Consider the following 24,413-nt stretch of genomic DNA (forward strand, 5'->3'; position numbering starts at 1 on the left):
GGAGGGCAGTGTGGAGCGAACAAGGGAGTCTGGACTGACCTATCCCCTCCCTACCTCCCCACCTATACTCTCCTCTCCACCTATCTTCTTTTCTCTCCATCTTCGGTCCGCCTCCCCCTCTCTCCCTATTTATTCCAGTTCCCTCCCCCCATCCCCCTCTCTGATGAAGGGTCTAGGCCCAAAACGTCAGCTTTTGTGCTCCTGAGATGCTGCTTGGCCTGCTGTGTTCATCCAGCCTCACATTTTATTATCTTGGATTCTCCAGCATCTGCAGTTCCCATTATCTCTGATACTGTCCTACCTACCTGTATGTCATCTGTAAATTTAGCCACCAGATCTTCACTTCCTTCAAATAGGTTTTTGGAATAAATTGTAAAAAGCTGAAGTTCCATCATTGACCCCTGTGGTACTATACCCTACACATCTGCCAATCAGACAAAGACCCATTTGTACTTATTCATTGTTTTTACCAGCTGGCTAATCCTCCACGCTAATGTGTTACCCTACATCATGAGCTCCTGCATTGCAGCACCTTATTGAATACCTTCTGAAAATCCAAATGCAGTATGTCTGCAGGCTCTCTTTACCCACAGTAGGTATTACTTATGGAAGCCAGTAAATTGGTTAACCATAATTTCTCTTTCACAAAGCCATGTCCTCCACCTAGAGTTTTTCATTACAGCACAAATATACTAATTCTGTCTATCCTGAAATATCTCTTTAAATTTCTGCCATTGCTTTTCTTTGGTCTGTCCCTGAGCTTAGAATGCCAATTCATAGTTGTCCTTATTTCAGTTTATAAGTCTTAGCCTCACTCTATTTATTCTGGCCCTTCTTGTCATTCTCTGACTTTCATTCCCCATGTCACTTTTGGTTTCCACAAACTGGAACCCACTTCTCCTAGACCATTCTTTCAGTCACCTATTCATTTTGCTAATTTTATGTTCCCTCCACCAATTAGCATGTAGTTCAGGTGGAAGTCAATGTGCTGCCAAACTCCTCATACTGTCAGAGAAGAACCTTGTTCTGTGTCTTGCCTGTGTTGTTTGTATCTACATGAATCATGAAGACTGATCGATCCCTGCAAATGCACAATCCTGTCCAGCCCCGAACATATGTCCAGAGCCCTGACACGGGGTAGGCAATGCAGCTGTCCAGATTAATGCTCTTTGTTGCACAGAACAGTATTTATCCCTGTCATTATTCCACCCCTATTACAGTTATATTCTTTTTAGTGACCCCCTCTGTAATGGTTTCTTGTACTACATTATCATGGTCATGTACGTTCAGCCAGCCCCCTTATCCAAACAAGCAGTAAGAGCCTTCAGCGAGATAACTGAAAAGGCTGAGGTTCTTATCGTCTGGGTTCCCTTAACAGCCTCTGTCACAGTCACACAATCCTTTCCTTGAACACTGACCAAATCAGACATCCTGCTCCAAAGAGATGTGACTGCATCCTCAAACAACAGTTCCAAAACTCTTCCGCTCCTTGGTACCTTGCAGTGACTGTAGTTCAGCTCAAAAACTGAGCTAAAGCTGCTCGACACTCAAACAGTTTACTTTAATTCATTCATTCGGTTGTGGGAATCATTGCATGGACAACCGTTTATTGCCTGCACTTAGTTGCCCTTATGAAGATGGTGGTGAGCTGTGTTCTTGAACCGTTGCAGTCCCTGTGCTGCAGATAGATCCGCAATGCCATTAGGGAGGGAATTCCAAGAGTTTGACCCAAAGACAACAAAGAAGCAGCGATGTATTTCCAAATCAAGATAATGACTGGCTTGGAGAGGAATTTGCAGGTGGTGGTGTTCTCATTATATCAGCAGTCCTTACCCTTCAGTATGTAAGTGACATGGGTTTGAAGGGTACTGTCTGAGAAGCTGTACAGAGCTTTTGTAGTGAATGATATAGGTTAGTCAACAACCGAATTGGAGGGAGCTGATGTTTGTGAACTGCTTCACGCTGGATAGAATCAGCTTCTTGAGTGCTGTTGGAGTTGCATTCATCCAAGCAAGTGGGGAATATTCCATCACAATCCTGATTTGTGCCTCATCGATGATGAACAGGCTTTGGGGAAATAGGTGTTAATTTACTTGCTGCTGAATTCCTAGCCTCTGACTTTCTTTTGTGACAGTATGTGATTAGCCCAGTTACATTTCTGGTCACTTCCTGGATGGTGTTAAGGGGAATTGAGCAATGATAGTGGTGCTCCCTATCTACAACCTTCAATGTACATTCACTTCACCACCAGCGCACAGTGGCAGCCGTACGTACCATCTACAAGATGCATTTCAATAACTCACCAGGGCTCCTTCAGCGGCACCTTCAAAAGCCACAGCCTTGGCCATCCTGAAGGGCAACTGCAGCAGAAGCATGGGAACATCAACCCCTGCAATGCCGCTCCATGTGACAGAAAATCCTGACTTGAAACAATACCACTGTTCTCTTGCTGTTAATGGATCAAAATCCTGGAACTCTCTTCCTAACAGCACTGTGAGTGTATCTACATCCCAAGAACTACAGTGGCTCAAGAAATAACTCACCACCACTTTTAACAGGGCTATTAGGATTGGGCAATTTATCTCCCGATATCAGCCCTGAAGCATGTAAATGAACCCTTCCTGCAGGTCTCTGGCCTCCTGCCATTTGTCTGTAGTATAAGCTATCAACCATCAATATGACAGGCTATCAGGCTGAGAATCTTCGTCAGATCACTTAAATGAAACTATGTCATTCAGATTGGATTTACTAATGTTCTACCACAACCTCCCCCCATCTTATTTATCTAGACATGCAATGGTAATGGCATTACCCATAACATGGGGAATATTAAGTCGTTTTAGAGATGAGATTAGTATTATGGAACCCAAGGGTGCATCTCCTTCAGATGAATAAATCAGTTAGTTATCCTGTGGCATTCTACCTGTGTAAAACTCCTGTGGTCAATGTACAAACAGGAGCTCACCCTGACTAGGAAATTTATGCAGTTATTTAATAATAGGCAGGAATAGGCATGGCTTTCTATCCTGATGGGTAGTACTTGTTACCAGCTTTGGCTTTTGCAAGTAAGTAGGATACCATTCACTTAAGCAAATCTGTCAGCAGATAAATGAACATAATATAATTTAGATTATCAGTCAATCAGTATCAGCAAAAACCAGGAGAAAAGAATGTGACTCAAGAAAGGAAAACTCCTAGTCATAAAGAATTTATACAAAGTCAAGCACATAACTATGAGTGTGATAAATTAGGTTAAATGGAAGTGGAAAACTTGTATATGTCAAAGAAAAATCAATACAAATGGGGAACAAAAGTTCTTCATTGCAGGAAGCTAAAGAAATGAAAATGGAAGTTAAACAATTGCTAATTAAAACCTGGAGGAGAGGTTGGAGGAAAGAAGGAGGAAAGAATATCAGAAAATATGTGAATTATATATATATTATTATTTCGAGAGTTAGGATTTTGAAATAGTGACAAATGGTTGTTAGTTACTTTTGTGAAGGGATTTAAAAAGTTAAAAAATTGGGTTAGGCAGTTCTTCTGAAATAGTGACTGAATTCAGTTTGTGCGAGAAAGCAGGGAATCTCTGGGTGATTTTACTGAGGTGGTTTATGGAATGTGAAATAAACTTTGTTTTTGGTTAATTATAATCAAGGATTGATTTTTGATTTAGAAAACCTAGAGATTGAAAGATTTTTAGGGCAGTTCAGAGGAGGTCTGACTGGAAAGTCAGAAACAAGTATAGCATCTCTAGAAGAGAAGATTGTTTTAGTGTAGACAAGGGAATAAATTACCTTATTCGAAAAGATTAATTTATGTACCTTCTAGACCAGAGTATTTTTTCAGAAATCTGCATGTTACCAGAAGCTGTGAAGATCTAAAACCATTTCCACTCCCCCTCCCATTCTCTAGATGACATGTCCATCATGGGCCTCCTGCACTGCCACAATGATGCCACCCGAAGGTTGCAGGAACAGCAACTCATATTCCGCCTGGGAACCCTGCAGCCATATGGTATCAATGTGGACTTCACCAGCTTCAAAATCTCCCCTTCCCCCACCACTTCCCAAAACCAGCCCAGTCCGTCCCCTCCCCCCACTGCACCACACAACCAGCCCAGCTCTTCCCCTCCACCCACTGCATCCCAAAACCAGTCCAACCTGTCTCTGCCTCCCTAACCGGTTCTTCCTCTCACCCATCCCTTCCTCCTACCCCAAGCTGCACCCCCAGCTACCTACTAACCTCATCCCACCTCCTTGACCTGTCCGTCTTCCCTGGACTGACCTATCCCCTCCCTACCTCCCCACCTACACTCTCTCCACCTATCTTCTTTACTCTCCATCTTCGGTCCGCCTCCCCCTCTCTCCGTATTTATTCCAGTTCCCTCTCCCCATCCCCCTCTCTGATGAAGGGTCTAGGCCCGAAACGTCAGTTTTTGTGCTCCTGAGATGGTGCTTGGCCTGCTGTGTTCGTCCAGCCTCACATTTTATTATCTTGGAATTCTCCAGCAACTGCAGTTCCCATTATCTCTAAGATCTAAACTCTCTGTTTTGTGAGTATTCATGCGAGAAGACTCTACAGTTCACAGGATAGAATATGGAGAGAATCAGTTAAAGTGAGCTTAAAGATTTGATATAGATGTATAATTTCCCTATGTTTGAATCACTGTAAAGGGACAGTGATAGGATATAGGTTTAGACTTGCTTTTCTGGGTATTTGAAGACTTTTCTGACTGTGTTCTGTACCTAGATAGCTTGCTTCCTTTTTGTTTTCATCTTTTATGTCATAAACTTCTATTTTGTTATTAAAGAAGCTCTGTTGCCTCATGAGACTCTGTTTCAGTGAATAATCACCCTGTTAACTAAAAGAAAAGAAGTATGATCTGTCAGGACTGGTTTCATTCTGGGATCTAACTTTCCCAGACATACCATCAACTGGGATCATAACAAATGTTAAAAATATTAGACTGCAAAAATACACTAGGGAACAGCACAGCAAGCATACTTTAGCAAAAAAAAATCTCCAGTATCATATTTTCAAAAGGATGGCTTGGAGTAAATTAGATCTTTAAAAGATAAAAGTGTATGTATAAATGAAGGAAATATAGCTGAGATAATTAGAGGTTGTCTTTTTTAGAAATGTTCATTTGGGAAGGAAGTGCCTGGTTTCTATTTAATTATTGTGGTTCAATTAATGTTATAAAAACAGTTGAAGTTTAGAAGGAGAGAACTCTTTAGTTTAGAAATGGGATTCTACCTGAGTGTCAGCATGTCTCAATGCAGGGGCTAACCCATGCATGTGTAAGTGTCCTAAAGTCTTGATATTGAAGTTTTCTTTAGCAGATGAATTTAGCGCCACTCTGTCTTTGCCTGGCTTCAGTGTTCACGGAGATCTTAAGTTATACTCATCCTATTTTGGAGGGAGACTCAGTAGCTCCTTTGTCAATTGCTTGTTCACTTTGGAGCATCCAAGAAAACTAACCAGAGCTTGTGCCAGCTATTCTCCAAATTATAAGAATGGTTTGAAAATAGCAATATGTAAGAGATTTGCCTGAGCTGTGAGTCTCACTCCATTTTAGGCATTTCCCAAATAACTACAGACCATCCTAACTTTAAGGCATGTACACTTTTAGTGATGACTGAGTACATACATGCAACATACCACTTAGTCTTCTCCTGGACCTATATTTCTCCCAAAAAGTGGGGTGTGCATCATTGAGTTTCCAATCTGTCAGATATTTAAAGGCTTATAGAAGTTTATAAAATCATGGGGAGCATGGAAGGACGAATAGATAAGGTCTTTTCTCCACAGTAGGTTTGTCCAAAACTAAAGGGTATAGTTTTAAACTGGGAGGGGAAAGATTTAGAAGCTATCTAAGGGACAGTGTTTTCACACAGAAGGTGGTGCGTGTGTGGAATAAGCTGCCAGAGGAGCTGGCATAGGCTGGTGCAATTACAATATTTAAAGGGTATCTTGATGGGTATATGAATCGGAAGTGTTTAAAGGGATGTTGGCTAAATGCTGACAAATGGGACTAGATTAAGTTAGGATATCTGGACAACATGGACAGGTTGGACCGAAGGGTCTGTTTCTGTGCTGTACGTCTTTATGATTCTATGACTGAATAGTAGCTAATTCCGAGGGTCAAGCGGTATGTGCCGATAGGTGCTGAAAGTGAAGAAAACTTGGCTGGTGCTATTTATAACAACAAATGATTATTTGTTTGGTTAAAAGCTTTTGCAAGAAAGGAAATGGGTATATGCATTGCCTAAATTTTTAAAAAAGCTAATGAACTGCATGTTAGTAACATATGGAAAACGGAACCATTCTAAGGAGTAGGTTGAAGAAGTAATAGTTTAATTTTAATAGTCAACAGGAATTCAGGATGAGAAGCCTGTTTTAGCATATTTTTGGATTCCTTAAGACTTAACAATTTAATTTTGATAGGATGGAAATAAGTCAAATAGGAATAATTTCATGTCTACAGTTCATATGTTCTAAGGAGAAATTAGAGAAGCTGAAGTTTAAATGACCAGCTCATTCCATACTATAATATACCAAATAGTGTAAGTAATGATAATGAGGAGTAGTACATTTAAGCTTTGCCAAGACAAGGCAACATTTAAATTAATCAAGTATAACTAAAAATGTAGAAGGACTTTTTTTAGTCAGATGATAACCACTTTTTGGATTATACAGGATAGTAGAATCCTAAATATCAAGAGAGCCTTAATTCATGCTGTCTTCGAATTTGAAGACTTAAGTTCAAAAGTCAAAGCAGACACTCTCGTGCAGCCCTAATAGAGGGCTACACCACGAAGATGTCATCCTTTCGTGATATTTAACCTGAGAGCCCATCAAACCTCCCAGATGCGTGCAAAAGATCCCATAATACTATTTTGAAGAAGAGAAATACGGATTTGCCATTTCCTGGATACTGTTTGTGACTAAATCAACATCACTAAAATACCTTGTCGGGTCATTATCAGGCTTGCCTACACCTGCTCCTAAGCCCTCTGGTCCTATATTGTTTGTGTGAGCACGCTGTGTACAAATTTGAAAAAGTACTTCTTACATTATAAGAGCACTGCAAGGGACTTCATCTGCTTTAAAATATTTTGAACACCCCGTGGTTGTGAAAGATGCCATTTAAATGAAAACAGGCTTTCTTTTTTGTGTTTCAATGTGCGCTGTGGGCTTGACTGCAGAAAAGAAAGTGTTACAGGGTAGATACATTCATTGTTTGTGAATTAAAGATGCCATAAATTCTCACCCAGGAAAGTTCACGGAAACATAGTAATTGGGGACTGTTGTGCATTATTTATGTCATTTTTGTTATTTATTACTGCAACCAGGCATGTATATTCATCATTTAATGCAGGTCCTGCCATCCACAGCTCAGCACTTGTGCTAATTTAGAGTATACTGTACTGTATTACAGTGTGTAAAATTAAGAACATTTATTTAAAATGTTCTATGAATCCTGCTGACTTAACAACTCTGAACTGTAGAGGTGATAAAATCTAGTTAAAATTATCTACTTTAACTTAAGTGTACATTTCTTCTGACAAATTTGCAAATACCAATTGGATATTGTTTTGACATTTAGCTAGACTTCTGTTGGAAAAGCTGAATCTTATAGTTTTGTAATTAAGACTATTTTACACTAGCATTGCATCCTATAAACTTAGAACCACAAAAAACATTTTCTTGGGAGTTTTTAACTCTTTCTTCTCCTTTCTTGTTTTGTGGGGATTTGGGTAAATCCACCTATGTTCTCTTTTACTTTACACCCTAGTCTTATGTTGCTGTCACTGCTTTGATTTCCTTTTGTCCCTATCAAGTATTGATCCTCATTTACTCCTAAGCTTATGACTCTCTCGAACTGTTTTGTTTCTCCTTCATCTTTGTCCTGCGCTGTCAGGATGTGTAGTCCTTTGTGGAGAAACTGGAGTGGGCAGGCACATAGATTGGGGTTGGGGAGGTGTTAGATCAGATAGGACAGCTGCTTGGCAGCGAGGAGAGCCTGAGACCTGGTATTGTTTGATAATAGGGAATACAATGGATTCAGTTTGGACTAAAATAACTGAAGTCAGGTGCCAATGCTTGGATTTTGGTAAACATCCATTTGTGGTAGTGTCCCTATCTCTGAGCCAGGCGGCCTGGGTTCAGGCCCTATCTGCTCCAGGGATGTGCATTTAAACTGCTGTGCAGGATGATTGGTAAACATCTATTTATTATGACTGAGCAATTATTGGCTTGGTGTTACATAATTTTATTAGAGTCATAGAGTTATATTGCACAGAAGCAGACCCGTTGGTGTAACTCATCCATTGCCAACCGGATATCCTAAGCCAATCTGGTCTTATTTGCCAGCATTTGGCCCACATCCGTATAAACTCTTCCTGTTTGTGTACTCATCCGGATGCCTTTTAAACGTTGTAATTGGACCCACCTGCACCACTTCCTCTGGCAGCTCATTCCATACACGAGCCACGCTCTGTATGAAAACATTGCTCCTCAAGTCCTGTTTTATACCTTTCCCTTCTCATCTTAAACCTTTGCCATCTAGTTTTAGACTCCCCTACCTTGGATGTTTCCCCCTTAATGGAGCCAGAAATGATTTACAACAGAATTAATTTTATATCTGTAGCTTGTGACCATTGAGTCAGTGTACTTTGAATGTGTGTACTAAAGAAACAATTTTAAAACCTTAGTATGTGAAAAAATATAGAGTTCTGGACATTTTCTGTTATTTTGAATCTGGGCAGAAGTTTGTTGTCTTTGGATACAGTGAGTTGAAGTGACAACAAGCTGGAAAGAACAATAAATTTTAAATGTAAGAGCCAGGAGTTGGAGAAAGATTTTCATCAGAGGTATAAGGATGATGGCTATAGTGAGACAGAGATGGATGGCAATCTTGATAACTTTCTTTCCTTTATTCATAAGTCAGATGTGTGGTCCCCAGCAAGATTCACAGGGACATACAGTGTGGAAAAGCCTATCGAGTCTGCACTGACATAGTTACCATTGAAAGTGCACTAACCTTGATTTCCTGAACTTGCCCCATACCCTTGAATATTATGATATTCGAACAAACTCATCCAAATATCTTCTAAAGGTTGTAAAATTTCCAGCCTCCACTACCTTCCCAGACAGTGCATTCTAGATTCGCACCATACTCTTAGTGAAAAAAATGTTTTTCCCAAATCCCCTCTGAACCTCCTGCCCCTTACTCTAAAACTATGCCCTCTTGTGATTGACCTCTCAACCAAGGGGAACAGCTGCTCACTATCAACTCTGTCCATTCCCTAAAATCGTATACACCTCAATCATGCTCCCCCCAAGTCTTCTGTGTTCTAAAAAATGTTTCTCCTCATTGTTCAGTTTCTCCATCCCAGGCAACCTTCTGGTGAACCTCCGTAGCATCCCCTCTAGTGCTATCCAATCTTTCCAGTAGTGAAATGATGAGAAATGCACACAGTACTCTTGCTGTGAATCGCCAATGCTAAATACAACTCCAGTATTACCTCCTCACTCTTAAACTCTATGCCATGACTAATGAAAGCAAATGTCTATATGCTTTCTTATGCAAGGGCAGTATTTGTCATCCATCCCTAAATGCCATTGACCTGAATGGCTTGTCTGGCCATTTCTGGGCCAAACAAGAGTGAAACACATTGTTATAGATCTGGAGTCACAAGTAAATCAGAACAGGCAAGCATTGCAAATAAAAATTGAAAGAACTGCAGATGCTGTAAATCAGGAACAAAACAAAGTTGCAGGAAAAGCTCAGCAGGTCTGGCAGCATCTGTGAAGGAAGAAACAGAGTTAACGTTTCAGGTCTGGTGACACTTCCTCAGAACTGCATTGCAGATTTCCGGCCGGAAAGGACTGTAGTGGTCCAGATAGGTTTTTACAACAATTTATGATAGTTCCCATGATCACCATGGTGACTGAGACTGCTTTATAGCCCAGATTTACTCATTGAAACAGCATCTCACTCGTTTTCTCTAGGTTAGCCTTGGCTTCAGATTACTACTACACTGGCATCACCAGCATTTCCCACGGTAATAGGTATTATAATTATATAAACCAGAAAGAATCAACTGAATTTAAAATCCATTTTATTTTCAGGATTATTCAATGAAACGTACAAAACATCTATGAGATGTTGATGGTTCTGTAATCAACAATACCTACCTTCTCAAAATTTCCACCCTAAATACTTTAGGCTTGGCACTGTCATTTCCGGCATCCATAAATCTCTTCAAGCCTCTGCTTTCAACTTACCCCAACATTTTGTATTTGTTCCCAGTGTGGTATCCATAGTTATTCCAACACCTTTTATTGAGTTTGTCTTCCTCTATGTGAGAAGTACTGTAGAACCACAGGCAGTTGAAAAGTTCAATCTATTCTAATTGTATCAATCTCAAAGATTTCAGCATGATCATTACTGAAATAAGTCACCAAGCCTGAATGAACTTTTGGTTTTCTTTCAATCATGTGAACCCCATTTCTTGAGCGTAAGCTTAAGATTAATTTCTCATTTTCATAAGAGCTTTTCATTTATCTTCTTACAACGTTCTTAGAAACATTAGCACCAAATAATATCTTCAAAATGCATTGTTTGGGCAACAGGTTGTACGTTGATTGACTAAATATGGAAAACCGGTGTAATCTTAATTCGTAAATATTGGCAGATAAGAATGTGTTATTTCACACCTTTGAAATGTGCTAACAATGTTGTTGTGGAGGTGGCTAAGATACCTTGCTCACACGCTGGTAAATTTGCAATGCATTCATAAACGATAAACCAATAACATTGTAGCATTCCCAGCTTGAGTAATGAATGCCAATAATGCAACTGAAGCACAAGCAGAGGACAGGACTGACTTTGTAGGAGGGCCTACTAAAGAATTACATGTTGTCTATGTTATTTAATGGCAAGACAAACAAAATTCAATATTAATTGATACAAGGTCAGTAAATTCTCAACAAAATACATAGGCCAGTGCTATTTTGATGGGAAGATTCTGGATGTTTTCCCACAAATAGAAAAAAATTGGACGGAAATTACGTAAGTTGCTCTTGCACTCCACCTGCTGGTTGATTTCAGAGTGGTATCAACAGGCTCTGACAACAGACCTGTTTTCCCAGTTAAAATGGACCTGTTTAACCATGACCATGACTGTAAAATAGGGTAAAATCTTACCACTCGGCTCAATGTGTGTGTAGTAGTCAGAAATGATCTACCAAGAGAAATTCCATTTTCCAGACTGTGATGCATGGATGAGTAAGTTGCAGTACTTCATTTTCATATTAAAGTTTTTTTTTAAATGAGAGTTTTTAATGGTTCAGGTAATGTGCTCCAAACTGCATGATCCTTTGGTTGTGGAAAATTCCCGGAGGATTGGAAAACTGTCAAAGTCAATCCCTTTTTCAAAAATTGAAGGAGACAGAAAATGGGTAACAATAGGCCATCTGTCATTTGGAGAAATGTTGGAGTATTATAAAGCAAAGCATTTGAAAATGTGCAAATAGTCTTGTGGAGGCAACATGGATTCATGAAGGGAAATCATGCCAGACAAATATATTAAAGTATTTTGAGAAAGTAACCAACAGAATAGAAAAGGCGAACCAGCAGATGTAATATATTTGGATTTCCAGAAGTCATTTGATATAGTAGCACACATTAGACTACTTAATAAGATAAAAACTTATGGCGTTGGGGCTAGAATATTGGCATGGTTTGAGTGTTGGTTAACTAATAGAAAATGGAGGATTGGATAAGGGGCTGTTTTCAGGATGGCAATCTCTAATGCGTGGAGTGCCACAGGGATCAGTGTTCAGGCCATAATTATTAACTACATGTGTTAATCACTTTGAGGAAAATGAAACTATCACCAGGTCTACAGATGACATAGAAACAGGGGAAAAGGCAAGTGGTGAAAATAACACAAGAAGATTACAAAGGGATATAAGCAGGAAAGTGAAGTGTGACAAAAACACAAGGAGCATACATGGGGGTGTAGTTAGGTTAAATAAGTGGGAAAATATCTGGCAAATGGAGTGAAACATGGGAAAGTGTGAAAATGTCAATTTTTGGCAGAAAGAATAGTGGGAGGTTTCAAAACTCTGAGATTTAGAGAGTTGTAGGTTCCCTAGCACTTGAATCACAGATTAGTTTGCAGGTATAGCAGGTAACACCTTTACAAGAGTCACCTGGCAAAAGGGAATGCTTCATAACAAGTATTGCATTAGCAACATTTTGTTCTGGATAAGGAGACAATGGGGAGGCCAGCAGAACAGTGCTGACTCCTGCAGAGAAAGAGGGACAGGAGGTGGAGGGGAATTTGCTCTCCACTACCATGTGGCAGTCAGGCCAATCCACACTTTCAGTAGAAGTGGGTGTGGGCAGCCCATGTATAGTTGCTCTGTGAAAATTGTATCTACTCAGTACTTGAGTGCTAAACTAGCACATGTCTGATTTAATTTTCCCAGGTAACTCCAAGTTAGGGTTATCATGGATTAGAGCCAGGCTCATGCAGTCAATCCAGAACTCTGAGCAAGCTAGTCTCAACAGAAACACATATATTTAGTATTTCTTTTCACTTCTTGGCCAAACTAAATCCTAAAGAGGTGGCAAGTGGGCATCAAGCTGTAGGTTCTTGGAAATGATCTTCATTACATAGCTGTCTGGTTCCTGCTGAGCAGGTGGGTTGAAGCTCTGCACCATCTCCAAGTCATCCCACTTAATATGCAAAATAGTAGATAATCTCTAGAGTAACAACCCAAGCTTTTACCATTGAACCTTTATAAGCATTAAGGGAGGTTTTCACTTCTAAAGAAACACAGGGAGTGTCGCTGCTGTTTGATTTCAAACCTCCTTACCATCTGCTAATCCAGCAAAGAGATGTTATTTTTATCAGAAACTTTTCTCAGGTACAAAGTTAAACTGGAGGTGGTTTCCAATTAACACAAATATATGGTTTCCTGAGGGTTTTGTTAATTAATGCATCTACAGCAAACACAAGCAACAGAAATTAAAGCAGGAAGTGTTTGGGCAGAACTGACCCACTCTTTTGCAAATTATACTTCCCTGATTAAATATTGCTGAGGTCAAGACCATGGGGACGACTAGAATGTTACCAGGGCTAGAGAATTGTAGCCACGAGCACAGCTTGAAAAGGTTGGGGTTGTTTTCATTGGAACAGAGGGTTGAGGCATGACATGACTGAGGTATACAAAATTGTGAGGGGTGGAGATAGGGTAGACTGAAGGAACCTGTTTCTCTTGGCAGATAGTTAAAAAAACCAGGGATCATAGATTCAAAGTAAGTGGCAGTAGGATGAAAGAGGACACAAAGAGAAGCGTTTTTACGCAGAGATTGGTGGATGCTAGGAATTCACTGCCTGAGTTAGAAATGAAGGCAAGGACCCTAACCTCTTTTAAAAAGTACCAGGATCTGCATCTCAAATGCTGTAAGCACAGGGCTATGGGCCGATTGCAGGAAGATGGGATTAGAAAAGGCTTCTGGGAGTCTTTGGGTCGACATGGACAAGAAGGGACAAATGGGCCCCTTTTGTGCTATATCATTCCTACAGTTTGTATGGAGACATACTGTCATTGCTAAATTAATAACCTGTAGATATTTTGTCTTGTCTTGTCTTTGTGAGTTTTTATTTGCCCAGTTTGACATTTGTTTTTACTTTAAAGGACAAAAGTCAGTAATTACCGTGCTGTTGCAAAACTAATCTGTGTACAACACAGCTAAGCTCCAATGGAGCAAAACATGTGTGTATTCTCCTGATACTGGTCTAATACCTTTCTTGGCAATGTATTTGGATGACAGACTAACAAAATCCTTGAAATTATGATCTCCTGTCCACACCCCACGCTGTCCTCCTCACCAGTGGCAACTGTGCCTTTAGACATGTCTACCCATAGCTCTGGAATTTCCTCCCAAAACCCCCACACTTCTGTTTCCTCCATTAAGGTACACTTTAAAACTTTAGTGCTTCCCAAACCTTTCCAAATTGTGATTCCATTTTGAGGCATGAAAGTTGTCATTTACTGTAAAGTAAGAACTATGAGGGGAGAAGGAGACCTCTGAGAAGCAAGCAAGCTCCACCATAAATGGGGATCCATTTGGTAGTGTGGAGGGATGGGGGCAGTGTACAGTTATTGTAACTCAGTTAGAGTTTCAGGGTGGACATTACTGCCTCGATTCTCACAAGCCTACAATTTCAGCTCATTGCCCCACTTCGAGTCTTAATCCACACTTTGGAAAGCCTTGCTTTAAAATGGTGGACTGAATCTTACCATGAATTGCATAGTTGGCAATGTTGGTGAATTTCAGGGAGGGTTTCCCTCTGTGAGCTCCAGCAAATTTTCCCAATTGTAAATTTCCAAAATCGCCTCATTCCCTATGCATGCCCCTGTAGTATCCATTTGTTATATTCTTCCACTCACAACAGATGGTGATATTGACCGAAGCTGGGACTCTGATACTTGTGCCATCTTTAAAGCACAGCAACACAATCAGCCAAATGCTGGCAGCCCCACAGCTGCCCTGCATGGTTTGTTTAATTTGCCTAAACAAGTTAAATGGAGGGCAGTTGGCATTCTGGTCTGCCAGTGGGGATCTAGAGATCCTACTGAAGGGGGTGTCACATTTAGTTGCTGTCTATAAAGGTTTTGGTGACTGGTGGAGGCCTCGAAAAGCATGCAATGAGCTAGAGTCACTGGGCAACCACCTGGACATGCATGCCAGGAATCATCTCCATCTGGTTTCTATCCAGCGGGTAAGAAAATGGAAACTCCTGTCAATCAGGTGAGATGAAGTAATAGTGAGGATTGCTTGTGAATAGACCTCTTCATGCTCACCAATGAGGATCTCATTCTTGCCTGTTCAACACTTTGGTGGAAAATGGGATTTCTTTGCTCCTGAAACACTGTTCACCATTAATCTTAAGTGATTCTCTCAACTTTGTCACCAATTCCCTCATCATTCAAGGCCTGGGCAGCCCTAGTGCTGCTACTGCCGCAAGCTTGAGCTCAGTGTCACTGCACCCCAGAGCCGAGCACAGCTGCCCTGCCCCCTCACACACGTTGAGCCCTGATGAAAAGACCCTGTTTGGACTCTGTTCACAGGATGTGAGTCTTGCTTGCAAAGGTACAATTTGTTACCCTTCCCTAGTTGTCCCTTAGAAGGTGATGTGCCGATATGTTTGAACTACTGCTCTTCATGTGATGTAGCTGCAAACACAGGGATTCTATGATGTTGAGCTAGTGATGGCAAGGGGACAGTGATATATTTCCATGTCAGGATAGTGTGTGGCTCAGAGGGGAACTTTCAGGTGGTAGCATTCCCATGTATCTGCTGCCCTTGTCTTTCTGAGTGGTAGAGGTCACAGGTTTGGAATGTGCTGTTAAATGAGCAGTGGTCCGTGGCAACAGTGCATCTTGAAGATTATATACATTGCTGCTGCTGTGCATCACTGATGGAGGGAGTGAATGTTGAAACTGGTAGATGGGGTGCCAGTCAAGTGGATTGCTTCATCTTGGTGACAAAGCGAGGAACTGGATGAACACATTTATCTCGGATTCTGCAGCATCTGCAGTTCCCATTATCTCTCATCTTGCTTTGTTTTTAACTCTTTGCGTGTTGACGGACCTGCACTCATTTGGCAAGTACCAGTCCCTGGAACATTACTCATGCAAGCAAAATGAAAAATGCTATTTATTTGCTTTTGAGAGCCAGGAAGAGTAACAATTGAAATTCAACAGCTAAATTCGGAACATAATGATGCTGTTCCCTATACTGTATGGATCAATTTAGGGTTAAACTGCCAGCAGCAATTACATGTGGTAACTTGCCGAGAAAGAAGGTCAAATGGTAATGAACATTTTAAAACCCTGTATGTAGAAATCAAACGTGAAATTTTAGGGAGACAATAGCTCTATTAAATGCCTGAAATGAAATTACCTTGAGCTGCCTGGTAATATTCTGCCATTTGTTGCTTAATTGAAACAGCATGTAAAGATACTGCATTTCTTGAGTTTTCAAATGCATTTGTGAGGCAGGCTGATTTGCCATTAACTCTATAGCCCAATCCTGCTGTGCCAGGCACAGCTGTAAATGTGCTATTTCTCTGGTGCCTGGGATGCCTGTGACATTGTGATAAACTCTTTTAGATAAAAGCCATCAGTCTGCCACAAACTCCTGCAACTTCACTGACAACCAGTCAAACAGAAAATGAATGTGTCACAATAAATGAATGACAATTCCTTCTGTTGATATGATGAAGAATTACAGACTGTACTCAATTTATGTGGCTTTGGCTGGCAGTGGTAACAGTGTAACTCAGGATGAGTAATGAGCTTAGCTGTAGTGTGGGCAGTGGCATTTCCTCGATTATTTCAGAACCACTCCCTTACATTTTAGCAGGTCCACAAATACAAAGTCAAATAACTGTGGCACAAGATAACTGTTCTGTTTCTTTCAAAGTTATTAAAAATCTCTTATTTCAAGCACATTTTTTCCTTCCTTTGCTTTTTCTTATGTGACACAAGAAAGATGGAAAGAGAAAAGGGAATTTTATGTAACACACAACACATCGGGCTGAATTTCTGAACTTCTGTAAAAATCATACCAGTCTCGAAAAGTGAACTCTGTCTTTTCACAGATACTACCAGCCATGCTGAGTGTCTCCAGCATTCTCAGTTAGGGCTGAATTTTACACTTTTTAAAATTCATTCATGGGATGAGGATGTCACTGTCTAGCCAGTGTTTACTGCTCTTCCATAGATGCCTGTGAGAAGGTGGTAGTGTGCTGCCTTCTTGAACTGGTGCAGTCTATGTGCTGTGGGTTGACCTACAATGACATTAGGGAGGGAATTCCAGGATTGTGATCCAACGACAGTAAAGGAATGTCAATATATTTCCAAGCCAGGGTGGTGAATGGCAGGGAGGGGAACTTGGGGATGATGGTGTTCCCACGTATCTGCAGTCCTTGTCCTTCTACATGGAAGTGATCATAGGTTTGAAAAGTGTTGTCTCACAATCACTGGTAAATTTCTGCAGTGCATCTTCCAGATGGTACACACTACTGCTGCTGCTGAGCATTGGTGCTGGATTTAACTCTTCCAGGCAAGTGGGGAGTATTCCATCACATTCCTGACTTGTGCCTTGTGGATGGTGGACAGGCTTTGAGGAGTCAGGAGGTAAGTTACTTGCTGCAGTATTCCGAGCCTCTGATCTGCTGTTGTCGCACTGTGTTTATATAGTGAGCCCAGTTGAGTTTCTGGTCATGGCAATCCCCAAGATGTTAACATTGGGTGACTCAGTGATTGTAGTGCTTACTGAATATCATGCGATTAAATTATCTCTTATTGGAGAAAGTCATTGCCTGGCATTTGTGTGACACAAACGTTGCTTGGCTAATTAGTTTGAGGCAGAACATCTGCCCCCACCACTTCTGAGACCTGGTAGCTCATCAATATCCAACATACTCTTAGCTTCACCATTATAGGAATATGCTGTCCTTGCATTCTCACTATTACCCTTTTGAATATCTCCCACTGGCCTGGATTTTCCTGTAAGTTGCTGTTTCCATTCTGCTTTGGTCAGATCCTGTCTTATCTCAATAATACTAGCCTTCACCGAATTCGGACCCTTTGTTTCTGGTCCATCTTTTTCTTTTCCATATAACCTTAAATCTTCGTGTGTTATGGTTTGTCAGTTAGAAGAGTGGCAAGCTTGTCAGAAGAAGGGGGAGGGATGGCTCTTGATACCCCCACACCCTTTTCTGATTCCAAGTCCCTTGATCAGAATATTGACTAAGTGCCTTTGAGTGAAGGAGTGAAACAAAGGTTCACCAGATTAATCCCTGAGATAATGGGATTGCCTTATGAGGGAACTTGAGGAAACTGGGCCTTTATTACTTTGAGTTTCTAAAATAAAGGATTACCCTATTGAAACATGAACAATTTTCTCAAGGCACAACAAGTTGATTATTGATAAGATATTCCCCTGACTGTTGTATCTAAAGCCCTTCAGGATAAAGAATGAGCCATTTAAGAATGAGATGAGGAATAATTTCTTCACCCAGGGGTGGCAAACCTTTGGAATTCTCTTTCCTAAAGTCTGTGGAAGTTTAATCGTTAAGCATGCTCAAGTCAAATATTGATGAAGTTCTTTGCATTAATGACATGGGAAATGGAGACAGTGCAGAAAAATGGCATTGATGAGATGAACAACTATGATCTAAATAAGTGGTGAAGCAAGCTCAATGGGCTGAATGGCCTACACCATTCCTACAGCACTGACTTACTTATGAAGTCAGTCACTTAAATACACAAATAAAATAAAGAGCAATGTGATTATTTTCCATTAAAGATATTCTTAAGTGAAACAGTAGCCAATGATGGCTCGTGTTTCATGCCCGTGTCTGTTAAATTGAATACCTGAAGCAATATTCCCTTTTCGCATTTTGTGTAATTAAATTGTAAGTGTACTCTTTATATGTGATTCATGATTTTAATGCATATATCCTGTTTGCCCTGTGGTAAACTTTGCCATGGATTACAGAAATGTGATGCCTTGTTTATTGCAGACTACAGCTTTAACGATTGGGACATTGCACATAGGGTGCAGGGAGATGCTAAAATATTCTGGATGGGCTTCTATTGTGAAAAGAGTATAACTTTAAACAAAAATCCATAAAGTAATCATTTAGCAGTGTTCTATGAATATAAAAGTGTCTTTTCAGGATTAGTTCTTTTGCACTTGAAATGCTATTAATTGCTATTAAAAAACATTAACTCTGATTTCTCTCCACAGATGCTGCCAAGCCTGCTGAGTTTTCCAGCAATTTCTATTTTTGTATCTGATATACAGCATCTGCAGTTCTTTCAGTTTTATTAAAGACTAGTTGCACCTAATCAGACCAAATGGAACTTTTTGAGGGATGTTAAGCATTGATGCAGGAATGGCAATATCGATGTTCTCACTGATTCCAGGACTTGTTGGTTTTTATATGGGCTGGGTGGCAGGGGGTACTAATCTGCACATGCCTGACATCCTGAATTTTGGACGATGATCTGAAGGTTCTTTATCAACACTTTCTCCCCACCATCTGTGGAATCCAGCCCATTAATATCTGTGTCATACTGCATATGCAGGTTTGTGTGATTTAATTCTGCAATGCCTAATAATTTTTTCTTAACTGCACTCCATTAACCATGCTGAAATTTATTTGATTTTAAATATCATTTACTTCCACGGATTTATGTTCTGGGATCCCAAGCCACACCTCTGGAGCATGTGCATCTTCAACCCAGGCCTTTAAGAGACATATGATGACTGAGCCTACCTGTACTGGAAAGAATTTGGCTGTTAATCTCACCATGATTAGACATGTAATAATACACCTTCTAGGAAGCTGGAGTTTGAGCCTGGATTTTCTGGGCCTAGTATTAGAAATACTTCCATGACACAGTAACAATTTAAAGTCAACTGTGACTTTAGAGGCTTTAAGCAGATCACTGCTGAACATGTTTCTCCAAATACCTGTCTCTGCTCTTTTACTGGAGCTATTACCAATTCATAATAAGTATGTTTGGTACCAGCAATAAGATAAGAGACAGAGGAATACCAATTGAATATGTTCAGTAGTCTAGATATTTTAGTCAACCCGTTCGAACGGTTATTACACTTGTGGAGCAGATAACACTTAAACCCAAGCCTCTTACTCAGAAATAGGGACACTAACAGTGTGCCACAAGAGTCTACTGTTTAGCAGTTTACTAATGATATAAATGTGATGTGAAGGACTGGGGTGGACAAGGTCAGAAATCACACAACACCAGGATATAGTCCAACAGGTTTATTTGAAAACACAGCTTTTGGTGCCTCAGTAACACCTGAAGAAGGACTGAGACTCCGAAAGCTTGTGTTTTCAAATAAGCCTGTTGGACTATAACCTGGTGTCATGCCATTTCTGACTTGATATCAAAGACATTAGGTTTTAGGCTTACTTGAGTATTATAGATGAGTTGACGTTTGGAATTAATTTGTATTGAATCGGCTGTTTGATCACTCCTGATTTTCTAATATATAAACAGTCACTCTGCTCGCTTACTTCAATCAGGAAAAAAAAGCTTAATGCTGCAAGGGCTTCCCATAAGAATAATTAATGTTTAATTGTACTATTTACCAATTTATTTAGGAAAAGAATATCATGGCATCCGGATGGTCTAAATAAGTAATTGCTAAATGACAAATGGAAAAGAATTGGAAAAGAGAATCTCTTTTGTCATTTGGTTAATTTTTCAGGCTTGGGCAGTAACAAAAATGATTTTGCCCAGTTGAGTCTCATGACCTTGGTGAATCCCAGGATATGTAAAATAATTGAAGCTAATTTATTATTTGTGTAATAACTGACAGAATATCCAGAAAGTAGATAATATAAATACCTTATTTCCATCTCGTTCTGTAGTATAATCCCACATGTGGAGGCCATTCGGCCCATCAAATTTATTCTGCTGTTTAATACAATCACGGCTGATCAAACACTTCAGTGCCTTTGCCACCCTGTTCTCATAACCTTGTATGCCATTGGTAGTCAGAAATCTATTAATCTCTATCTTAAACATGCTTGAAAATTGAACTTCCAAAGACCTCTGTAATAGAGATTCCAAAGATTCATAATCCTCTGAGTAAAATGATTTCTCTTCATCTTCAGCTTATGTGGATCCCCTAATTTTTAAATTGTGCCTCCTGGATCCACACTTACCAACCAGTCGAAACATCTTAATTGCATATATGCTATTTGTCCCTATAAGCATTTTATAATTTTCCGATGAGATCACCTCTCATTTTTCAAAATTCCAGTAAACACACGCACAGTTTGCCCAAACTGTCTTCAGAGGACAATACCACCATTCTTGGGATACACCTGGCAAACCTTCATTGAACTCTCATTAAGGCAATAATATGCTTCCTGAAGTAAGGAGACCAAAACAGGACACAGTACCTCAGGTGCAATCTAACCAAATCCTGTACAGTTGAAGTAAGGCATCACTACTCCTGTACTCACATCCTCTTGCAATAAATATTGATGTTCCATTAGCCTTTCTAATGTCTAATGCAACTGCATGGTAGCCTTCAATAACATGTGCAAGTACGCCTAGGTTCTTTCGTACAGCTACACTTTCTGACATTTCACCATTTAAGAAATACTCCATACATCTATTACTCCTACCATTGTAAATAATTTCACATCCTTTCAAATTGTTTTCCATCTATCATAGTTTTGCCCACTCAATAAGCCTATCCAAACTCTCCAGAAGCTGCTTTACATCCTCACAACATATGTTACCACTTAGCTTTGTGTAATCCACAACATTGGAAATATTGCATTTGTACCCTACATCCAAATAATATATATAGTGAATGGCTGGAGCCTAGGTACTGATCCTCCTGGTGCTCCACTCGTCACATCCCACCAATGCAAGAATGACTGCTATTTTTCTAGTCTCTGTTTTCTGGTTATTTCTCAGTCATTAATCGATACTTGCACATGACGTACCAGCCTATCTGCTTTAATTTTGCTACCTATCCTCCTGCTTTCTATTTCCCGTTACAAATTCGCCAGACTCTGTTCACGTTCATTTTTGTCAAGCATACTCTTCATAATGTATATACAGCAGCATTTTCTGTCTGCTTTTCTGTCTTTTTCTAGATTACATCCCTTTTCTAGTCATCTTTGCCTAACAGTTTATTGGCCCTCTCTGCTGTATTCTGAAAAGCTCCCAATTCTTAGATTTATTGTGGTTTCAGGCAAGCTTTTGTTTTAAACTCATACAATCTTGAACGTCTTTGGTTAGCCACAGTTCACCTTTCCTTGAGTTTTTGTACCTCGAAGGAATATATATTTGCTGTAAGTTATGTAATATTTCTGTAAAAATTGTCAATTGCCTACAGTTGATGTATTTTTCCAATCTACTTCAGCCAATTTGTACCTTATGCCTTCATAATTCCTGTAATTCAAATTTAACACCCTTTTTTCAGATTGAACAACTTTACTTTCAAACATAATGTAAAGTTCTATTATATTGTGGTCATCAATCTTTATAGGTTCTTTCCAAACAAGATGTTTTCTTGGGGATTGTACTATTGTGCCAAATTCATCTCATTAATTACCGACACTATGGCGCCTTCCTCATATGATGCTAGTCTGATTCTATAACTTGCTGCACCCAGAAGAACTTGCTACTTGCAGGGCATCCCAGAACAAAGCACCATCCCCGGCACAGGCACCACCTTTATGAGGCAATATTGCACCTGGATAAGTGGTATCAGCCTGGAGCTGCTCTGCACGTTCCTGACTTACCTCGGTCTTGACATTGAAGGGGAAACTGAGCCCCCACTTTGTGGGCAGGGATCAGAAGGTCATTCTTGATGGTTTGCTGTAAAGGGGGAAATCTCCTTGCTCAGCACTAGCAGTGGAAGGCACAACATCAGAGCATGCAGGAGTTCTTTGAGGCTGTCACCTGGGACAGTGCAGTCTCAGCTGCCTGCAGCAATGCCCAGCAGTGCCAGAGAAAGGTCAATGAACTTCTTTGTGCCAGCAAGTTATATGCCACCACATTCCCTCTCCGTCTCTGCCACTGCACTCACCAAAGCATCTGCTCTACCACTGGTAGGATTCTCCTACCCTTGGAAAAAAGACCTTGGCTATTCACCCTTTCCATGACCTTCATGATTTAAAAGCCTCTAAAAGGGCACCCCTCAGCGTCCAACACTCCAGGGTGTAGTTGCAAGAGCTGTTGCTCTTTCAGTAAATATCTGCTTAGTGGCAACCTGTTCCAAGGACAGCAGATGGATGGCATCAGATATGAGTGACACCAGAGGGACAGGCTCAGTAGTTAACGAACAAAAACAGAAGTTGCTGTGAAGCGCAGCAGGTCTGGCAGCATCTGTGAAGAAAAAAAAAATCAGAGTTAACGTTTCTGCCCCAGTGACCCTTCGTCAGTTTCTGATTTATAGCATCTGCTGTTCTTTTGGTTTTTATCCAGTAGTTAATGAGGTGGGTTTGGCAATATATGGCAAGAGATCTCACTGTGCTCCAGGCAAGAATCCCTTAAAAGACTCAGCACAACTCACAAAAAAGTGAAATACAGACCAGAAAGTTTGAATATTTTGAAGGCAGATGCATATAAATTTTTGATAAACAATGGAGTGAAAGGTTATAGGGAATAAACGAGAAATGCGGGTGATCAAATCAGCCATGATCTCATTGAGCAGGCCTCAGGGTCTGAGTGGTCCACTCCAATTCCAAATTCAAATGTATGTTTGTTTTCAAAATGTGATGGAAGTTTGGAATTTTTCCATTAACAGTGACAGATGCTAGACCAGCAATGGAGATATTTCCTGATCAAAGATATTAAGAGACAAGCGATAGGGTCATGTGTCCTGAGTTAGGTCACAAATCAGCCATCAACCCATGAAATGGTAGTAACATGCTCAGCGGGTTATATGGTGTACCCCTGTTACTATGTTACCAAGAAACAAAACACTGCAGTAAGGCATTCTACTTGTATCAATGTGAAGGGCAGGGAGCACTCTGTTACTCATTTTACATATTGCCACTTTGAGAAGACAGAATATTGCCTCTTATTGGAGGTAATACCCTGTTACTGTTACAATAAATCTCTACCGAGAATGAAAACAAACTTGAAACTGTATCGCAGTTTTCATTGGTCTAGATTGTGCCCAAAGTGTTTACTAAATGCTTCTTTTTTTTGTAGGCAACATAACAAACAAAATGTACGCAGCAACAGTTCACAACAAGAGAGACAAGTGAGCAGGCAGTCTTTGGTAGAGAGAGTGAGAACTGCTGATGCTGGAGTCAGAGATAACACAGTGTGGAGCTGGATGGACACAGCAGGCCAGGCAGCATCAGAGGAGCAGGAAAGCTGACGTGTCGGGTTAGGACCCTTCTTAAGAAATGGGGGATGGGGAAGGGAGCTCAGAAATAAATAGATAGAGGAACAGTGGGGCTGGGGAAGGTAGGTAGGATGGTGATAGGTTAGTGCAGGTAGGGAGTGAGGTGGGAGAAGCAGATAGGTGGCAGTGAGGTGAGAGGAGGCCTGTCCATCTTCTGTCCCACTATCTGTTCCTCACTGAACTGAAGCAGCTGATCAGTAAGTATAAAGACTGGGGAAGAACTTGAGTCTAAGGTAAATATAGCTGAGAGGAAAAACAGTCGGGGAGAGGTTTCTGAGGTCAGTAGAGCTGGAGGCTTGGACTGTATTTGCTTTAATACAAGAAGTATAGCAGGTAAGACAAATGAATTTAGAGCCTAGGCTAATGCATACAATTATGATGTGGTTGCGATCACAGA

General features: G+C 40.4%; 1 protein-coding gene across 1 annotated transcript in view; it reads left to right on the forward strand.

The window, feature by feature from the left end:
• Positions 1-24,413, forward strand: part of gpr158a (G protein-coupled receptor 158a) — a 568,943-nt gene that overhangs the window by 217,479 nt on the left and 327,051 nt on the right. The window lies entirely within an intron of this gene.

Source organism: Stegostoma tigrinum, chromosome 2, assembly GCF_030684315.1.
Source record: "Stegostoma tigrinum isolate sSteTig4 chromosome 2, sSteTig4.hap1, whole genome shotgun sequence".
Lineage (NCBI taxonomy): Eukaryota > Metazoa > Chordata > Chondrichthyes > Orectolobiformes > Stegostomatidae > Stegostoma > Stegostoma tigrinum.